Consider the following 9267-nt stretch of genomic DNA (forward strand, 5'->3'; position numbering starts at 1 on the left):
ATGAAAAAAAACAAAAAAATACCTTTATTTTTGGAGGGACCCCATGAAATAATTCCAACCCTAAACCAAATATTTTTTTTCAAATTAAAGACTAAGGTGCTGGTAACCAAAATATTTTAGAAATAACTAAAGGCTATAACTATTTTAAACCGCTTTTAGGAAAAGAGTATAAAAATAAGTGTCCAATTTCCCAAAGATGTATAACTACTTCTTGTAGCATTGTATTAACATTAAAATAAATTGAGTCTAAAAATTTTTGGGTGTATAGGATTAAAAGTTGAACTAAAATTAGATTGCCAATAAAATTAAGGATGAAGTTTAACAATTATTTGTCAGTGAGCTTAAATAGTTATAAATTTCAGTTTATTATTGAAAACAAACGTAATTCAGAACATGCTTTTAACAGGGTTGCCACTCGTTTTTTCAAAAAAATTTCCAGGTTTTCTAAATTTCTTCCAGGTTTTTAAAAGTACACATTTTTATGTATATTATTAGTTTAAAGTTAAGTCTTTGGTATAAAATTGTGTTAAGTAGTATAAAAGCAATGAAAAGATACTCTAAAGCTACTTGAATATGTTTTTTAATAAAAAAAAATTTGATAATGACAAAAAAAAATATTTATTTGATAGAATTTTCGAGTCAAATCGAAATTTTACTACTGAACATGTGAAAACTGTTAAAAGTCTAAGTTTTTTTAGTGATTTTTGTTGAAAATTCCGGGTTTTTCCAGGATTCCAGGTAAAGTCGCAACCCTGTTTTTAACAGCCACACTACACAATGTAGTAATAATAAGAGCTGATTAGTTTTATTTAATTTTTTTTTTGCTAAATAAAAACTTTTCTCTAGTATAAATTAAACAGATGTTCATCAGAAATTTTTTTATAACAAATCATGATTTAAACATAATTACATTTAGATACAATTTCTAAGTTCAAGTACATTAATTAAATACTGAATTTAGTGCTAATAGTGACAATAGCTTTTAAGTATTGTTGTGGTAAAATATATTTTTATTTGTAGCAATAAAAATTAAATTTCTTTATTAGTAATTGTCAAATTTTTTCGCATGTAATTGGGTTTTGATCAAACAAAAATCTTACTTTTCATACCTTAAGAAAACACTAAAAAAATTTGTTTAAACTAAACTCTTGATCTGAAATTTAAATGTATTTTATAAACACGTTTACAAAAATATCAATTTAACTTATTAGAATTTAAAGTAACATACAAAGATATCGACAGATAACATATTAATCTTTAGCACCCTGGCTATCAAAACAAGGTGTTAATTTAATTATTAAACACTTTTTTGATTTATAAATACAAGAAATTAAAAGTTGATTGATTAAGAAAAAACACTTTAATTAAAGAGAAATCACATTTAATACATTATTTATTTTTTTGTGTTTATATTAAATATTTTTTTTTTCTTAATTTTTTAGGATAACATTTTGGTTTAAATAAATTAATGTAAAACATCTTATGTATATCTTTAAGAAACAAATTTATGATTTCAGTAGTGATCTACAAGATTCAAGTATTGAGATTCATATCAGGAAAAATAATAATGCCTTTTTAGACTTTGGTCCATCAAGATCCCAACTTGAAAATGTTATCGGATCTGGCCAGATCTTTGTAAAATTTAAAAAAATATTTGTGTTCAGATTTGGTAGATCACTAGACTTTTTATGCCTAAATTATTATTTTATAGCTTAGAAAACTTTAAAGTGAAAAAGTCTTTACCACTTTTTAGCGTCTTAACAGATAAAAAAATCACTTTGGTTATAGTATCTTACAGTTTAAAAATAATTATCTTTTTAATAATGTCTTTCATAGAATGATGCATATCAGTATAAAAACAAACTTCACACCTTCATACTGATAGAAAAAAAAAATTATATAATTAAACCGTATATATTTTATGCTGTTTTAAAACTCAATAAGTTTTAAGCATTTTTTAAAGTCTATATTCTATTTCTCGTAGTAAATACAAATAACAAAAACACAAGTTAATTGTTAATGTGGCCAGTAAGAATATCAAAAGATTCAAACTAAGATCCTGTGCATGTAGAATTTTTTCTTTTGTTTTAGAAAAACGCTCATTTTTTTTTTAGTTTAAAAAAAAAATATTCTAAAAAATATATAATACTGTTCTATTTATTTATCAAACATTGATTCAAATTTTTTTATGAAATAAGTAATAATATAATACATAAATACTAAATTTAAACTTGTAATCTATTTACACTACAAGCAACTTCTTAGGAAACAACCTTTAGGACAGAATTGTAAGACAAAATATTGATCTAGATTCGGCCTGATCTTAATTTAAAAATTGGAGATTTTGTTTGGGACAAATTGGAATAGAGATTTGGTAGATCACTAGCTTTCAAGTTAATTAAAAGTAAAATTTGCTAAACATTAACCTATTTCTAATGATTCTTCTTATAAGTTTAAGTTAGATAAAAATTCAATTTTATGTTTTTTGTTTATTAATTAGATGAGTTTATTTTAGAAAAAAACTTCTTCAGTTTTCATCTAATGGCCGAAGGAAAGTGCTTTTGTTATTTTAGTGTTTTTGTTAGCTATTATCAAACCAAAATAATTATGCTTAATTTTAAACAATGTTACAAAATGGAACAATATGTGAGCAGCTCAGTTCTGCAATTCTTTGTTTCATTTATCATTTCAATACTTTTTGTTGTAAAATTATTATCACTCATAAGTTATGTATAATGTATTTTCATAACAGAGTGATTAGTATTTACAAAATAATTTTTTAACTTTGCAAACCTCTTGTATAAGTTTTTGATTAGTTTTTAAGCACAAACCATGAAGTTTGATAAGTAAACTCTACTACATTCATTAAAAACACTGGCTTTTAGTGAAGCTAATAACAAAGTAGTAATTAGGTGTTGGCTACAATATAAGATATCACATTCAACATAGTAAGTAATTTACCAGGCCTGCATAACATATTACATCAGGGTTTCCAAAGGGGCCAAAAGAGCAAAGGGGACCAAGGGGGGTCATGAGGTCAAGATTTGAAACTTACACTAGATAGTCCGAAGTTGATGATGAAGAGCAAAAAATAAGGTAGTAAGTTTATTTAAGAATAGTTGTTTTTTAATTTCTTTAAAGGGCATATAAAAAAAAATTGGCTAAACCCTGTATTACAAAAAGCCACACCAGTTTAGTATAAAAATGTAAAGCTAAAATTGGTAATATAAAAAATGTAAAAAATACAAATCTAAAAACAACTTTTAATTAAGTTTTTACTACTAAATATTTTTCAATACTTAAGAATAACAGAACTTTTTTAAAGGAATTTACTTCAGCAAAATTTTCAAACTTAATATCATTAATGCTTAGTTAAAAATAATAATTAGAGATAAAACAACTAACCTTTACTTTTCTGATTTACTGTTTAAAATTTCCTTTTCTCAATTTACCCATGTTTTTTTAGTACAACAAATTAATATACTATATTCGTCAGAAACTCTGGAAATTTTAGCAATCAATTAAAATCATGTTTTTAGTACTTGACAAACAGAAATCTGTTTATTGTACAAAATAAGTAATAAAAATAGTCAAAACTATTTATTAAATCTGAATGTTTAGTCAGATAGTTAATGAGTATACAAGTATAAGTATTTTATATAGAAAAACTGTAAATAGTTATCAATAACAATAGTAGGTTTGTAAACAAATTTTTACCAACTAGTTCAATCAACAAAATAATGAATAAAAGAATCTCATTTTATATAATGTATTAAATAGAGTAATATCAAAAATTAAGATAAGTTTTACTAATATATTTTTAAATTAAACCAAAATTTTCGAAATTAACATAATTATAAGTAGACTTGGATATCAATATATTTGGTCATATAATTAGGATTATCTGATCATTGGCTAATTGTAGTCTTAAAATCAAGTCTACGATCTCATTCAAACTATTCAATTATTACTGTAACCAAATTAAGCTGAAGATAACAATATACAAACAGTTATAATCTTTTACACCAAGCTGTCATTATCTGATTTTATTTTCTACTAATTTCTGTTATTTAAACGTCTGTTTATTATACTATTACATAAGATAAATTACTTATAGTTAAAGTTGTATTTTCATGATAATATTTATACTGTATCATAGATTTAATTGTTGAAAAATCAATTACAGTAACCTCTCGCTTATTTACGCACATTGTGTCCACAGAAAAAGTGCATAAAGATATGAGAGATCGTAAAGAAACAAGAGGTACAAAATATACTCACTATAATGGCTGTTTTTTTTTTAATATTGCTTCTAGTTAAAAGCAGACTGGGCACTTTCCCTCTTTAAACTATTTGTTTACTTTATTTATAAATGTGAAAACAACAGATAAAACTATACATATATTAAAAAAAAGGATTTAAATTTCTATAAAATAATAATACGAGTAGAAATAATTTTACTATTTTAATAATAAGTAGAAATTATCTTTATTTATATGTGACATTTATATTCTATTCTACTTAGCAAATTCAATTTATAATTAAGCATTTCTTTACAATTATAAAATGGTGTTTATTAATATATAAGGCAAGACTGCTGTATTATTTCTTTGTGTTTTAAACTCTCATTATTTCAATATACTTTCATTATTAAACACAGTCATATTTTTTTCAGAATTTTTATTTAATCTCATAATGTTAACAAAATTTCTGGTATACTGAGGTATAACTAAATGTTTATCATTTAGTCAAGGAACATAAATTTACAAAGTCTAAAGATATAGAGGTGTGTTAGCATTCAAAAACATATTTTAATTTAAAAATATACATTAATCCTAATTTGTGCAGTATAAAAAAAATTAAAATTTTTATTTTTTGAATTTTATAGAATTCTGAAATGCGTAACTAAACGAGAGTGCGTAACGTCACGAGTGCGTAAAGATCCGAGAGGTTACTGTAAATGTTTCTACTATGTAAAAGGAGATTAAATACACTTTTAATTTTTTAGAAAATTTATTTGTCAAGCTTATTTTGCTTTAAGAGCTTACCAGTGCTTAAAATAAACTAAATACTCTGAAAAAAAAAATTTAACAGTCATGGAAAGTGAAGTGTTAATTAAAACCTGAGCAAAAACATAACTATACTATGCAATTCAAAACTAATTGTTACCTATAGTTCTTATTTTAGAGATTTATAATTCAATGAACTATTATCATATTAGTTATATAGTATTCAGCTTAAAATGTTTTTGTATTGATTTTAAAATTGTATAGTTTTGCTTTTGCATTGTTTGCAAATAAATTAAAAAAATAATAGTATTTATAGAATTTTCTTATGGTATAAGTAAAATTTAATCATGTATTCACAGCTTTAGATTACTTTTGTTGGCAGTGAGTAATAAGTTTTAGTGATTTATATGTTTGCAGGTATCTTAATTTAGTTGTAAATTGATTGACTACCTGTTGAGAAGTTAAACTTGAACATTATTTCTACTTAGTGATTCCTCTTTTTAAATTTTAAACTTAATAAAAAAAATTTAAACTAAGATGCATAAATTAAAATTGAAAATGCTTAATTATTTTTTAATATTTTTGTTGTAGACTGTATAAAAAATAGTTACTATACAATTACTCTAACAATAATTTCAAGGGCTTTTTTGTTCTTTCTTTAATTATAGTAATTGTTATTGTTTTCTGAACAAAAAAGGCCCTCAAAATAATTGTTTTTAGGACCTGGTGTAAAAAAAAATTTTTGGTTATCTAAATGTACACAACTTGGATTTAGCTTAACTCATTTCCAGGACATATGCAAAGTTTAAGATGTTTATAGTAGTTAGGTAAATTTTTGCAGTTTTAGTAACAACCAATGTACTATTTTTCAAGATATAAAACTATCTAAAAAAACATTCTCAAAACAAATGATATTTAAAATTTAATTTTTTTGTTAAATTTTCTGATTTGATTAATATAAGTGGTGACATTACATACTATAAATTTTTTTAATTTCAAGAGCAAATAATGTTTTGTAATTGCAAATGCACTTACTTTTATTTATTATTATTTTTTGTTTATTAATTTTTTTTTCATTTATTTATTTTTTTTTAAGGCAGAAAAACATCAGAAGAAACTCACTCTCTCCTAATAGTTCACTTTGTTCTTTACTGAAAAAGTAAACTATTTAGAAACACATGAACTTTTTATTTATTATGTAATGAAAATTAAAAATTAATTCACTATTTATATAAACTGTATAGCTAGCATTATTCTTTTTTTTAAACAGGAAACTTATAAGTATTAGTTTGCAAATCATCCTAGATAAAAATCTAATAAAGTCCCAATCTGAAAGCATCCTTTGTTTATCTTAAGAAGGTAAATCGCATCTAAAAAAACTTAAAACACTTTTAATACTGCAAATCTACAGAAACGTAAACACTTGTGCGAAAAAACTTGCTTTTCTTTCGATTACTCAGCTTTTAAGACCTTGTTTCTTTAGCTTCAAGTATTCGTTTATACTTAGTTTTGCACTCCTGAGAAAAATTTTTATTTTTACGGACTCTTTAGCACTTTTAGTGTCGTAAATATTGAACAAATTGAATACATCTAAATTGTATACAAATAGCTTGGTGTAAAAATCTATTATCAATTAGCAAACTATTGTAAAAAAATCCATTTCGAAGCTGTAGATTTGGTTTAAATAATGTGAGAGAATAAGAAAAAGTAAGTGTGAGAGAGAATCTTGTACTATTGAAATGTTTGTGGTGAGTCAGAAAGAACTTTACATTTTTTATCTTACAAAAGAGCGAATACAGATAGAAGATATATGAAAAGATAAATTTCAGAATAGATGAACCTCAAAGTAAGGTAACATGAAGAATAACTTTTGTTTTAAATCAAATTGACTTTCTGAGTTGAATGTTTTAAGATTAAATTATGTGGTTGACAAATATACAAAAATAAAAAACTTTTGAAACAGTGATAATAATCTCATTTCCTGAAGTTTTATCAAGAAAATTAGAATCTATTAAATCAGAAAACATAACACAATTAGACAAATAGCTTGCAACAAAAGTAAAATTGAAAAACTCAATAATATAAACATTTTTTTTAAGAATAATATAAACAAATTTTATTTGTAAATTAAAACTTGTTTTAAAGATTTTATAAATGCTTAGAAAGTTAAAGATTTTATTTTTCAAGATTTATATAAACAATTTTTAGTTTTTTTATTGTATTTTAAAACTTTATTTTTTAATAAAAACTGGTTTTAAAGATTTTATAAATGCTTACCTTAGTTAAAGTTTTTATTGCAGTTTTTAGCAAAGTTAAAAGATTTAAAATGTACATTGTGGCCACACACTCAAAGTATTCTGGATAACTCTAGGATATTTAGAGTTTTATTTTTGAACTCAGGCTGACTCAGTATAGTTTTTTTTACTATGAAAAACTAAGGACATTTTGGATTTGTTAATAATGTCATAGCAGATGTTTTTCTAGATTTGAATGGGATTTTGCTAGCTAGTTTTAATAAATTTTAATTTTATAACCAATTTTGTAAAAACAAACATTGATAAATTTTAAAAGTTAGTTTTATTTCAAAAAATAAGAAGAACAATTCATAAATAAAATCCTGGAATTGGTGTTGGTCACAGGGTAGAGCTGTTGTTAATGGGTGGGTGTCACTTTTGCACGAGGGGAAGTTTTTGCACGGCAACTCTTTTGCACGAGCGTCACTTTTGCACGAGGGGACACTTTTGCACGGAGACTCTTTTGCACGAGCGTCACTTTTGCACGAGTGGACACTTTTGCACGACGACACTTTTGCACGAGAGGACACTTTTGCACGGCGACTCTTTTGCACGAGCGTCACTTTTGCACGAGTGGACACTTTTGCACGACGACACTTTTGCACGAAGGGACACTTTTGCACGGCGACTCTTTTGCACGAAGGGTCACTTTTGCACGAGGTGACACTTTTTCATGGCTTTACTTTTGCACGAGGAGACACTTTTGCACGGCAACATTTTTTCACGATGACAATTTTTACGGCAGCATTGTGCCACAACGTCACATTTATACGATGAAATTTTTGCACAGCGACATTTTGGCACGATGACTTTTTCGCACGGAAAATCAATTTTGCATGCAGGCCGATTAAAAGTTTTTTAGCTACTACCAAGTCTGTAACATAAAAAGAAACTGAAAACTAAAATTTTATAACATACTTTTATTAAAAGCAAAAAATGAAAGATCTAAAATCTTAAACAGTAAAACTTAATGTTAGAAACAAACTAACGAAACTATAAAATAAAATTATTTGTAAAAGATTCATACTAGGGACAAAAAAGTTAATTTATTTAGAAACTAGGATAAAAAATACTTTAAGTGTATTTAAGTTGTTCTAATTTATTTTGAATTTTAATATATTAGTCAACAACTATGCCTTTTTATATATTTTACTATACTGTTACAAGCTTATTGTTCATATGATGAACCTAGGCATCGAAACCTAGACCACTTAAACTTGAAGACACATAAAGAAAAAATAAAATAACACATACAGTTTATCTATTAAAACAAAGATAAAAACATAATTTGATATAAAATTTATAGGTTAACATAAAAAGCAAAATTTTAAGCACAAACTTATATTTATTTACGCTTTGATATAGAAGGATCAACATCAAGTACTTAAATGCATTGACTAACAACAGAAATAAAAACCTAACGCTCCAAGGACATTAACGTTAGGCTCTCATTGGCTTATTTCATGATCATGGAATGCTGGTGTAAGCATCTATTGATACTTTTGACGACAATAAGTTCAAACTTCCAAATGTTACTCTCTCATTGGCTTATCATGATTATGCAACATTATTGTAATGAAATAGTCTAAGTTTAAATCATGAAAAATGGGCTATTTTATGGCTTTTTTTATTCTCACGCTAAATTAAAAAATAAAAATAAACATCAGGTAAAATCTGAAATACCTTTACACTTAATAAACTAACTAATCTTTTTTTAATTTAACAATTGTTTGAAATAAAAATAAATTTAAAATATTTTTTTAACAGCTATACAATGCTAATAATAACTTCAAGAGAAAATAAGTAAAAATAAAACTCTAAACTCTTGTTTTAAAGCCTTACTAAATTAAGTTTACCTTTCTGTTTAAAAAGTAACAAAATTCATACTATTTTAATTTAATGTATTTAGATTAATTTTATTTAAAATTAAAAATATGTATTCAACTAGTTTATTTAGATGAAGC

This window comes from Thalia democratica, chromosome 5, assembly GCF_965202585.1.
Source record: "Thalia democratica chromosome 5, ktThaDemo2.hap1.1, whole genome shotgun sequence".
Classification (NCBI taxonomy): Eukaryota; Metazoa; Chordata; class Thaliacea; order Salpida; family Salpidae; genus Thalia; species Thalia democratica.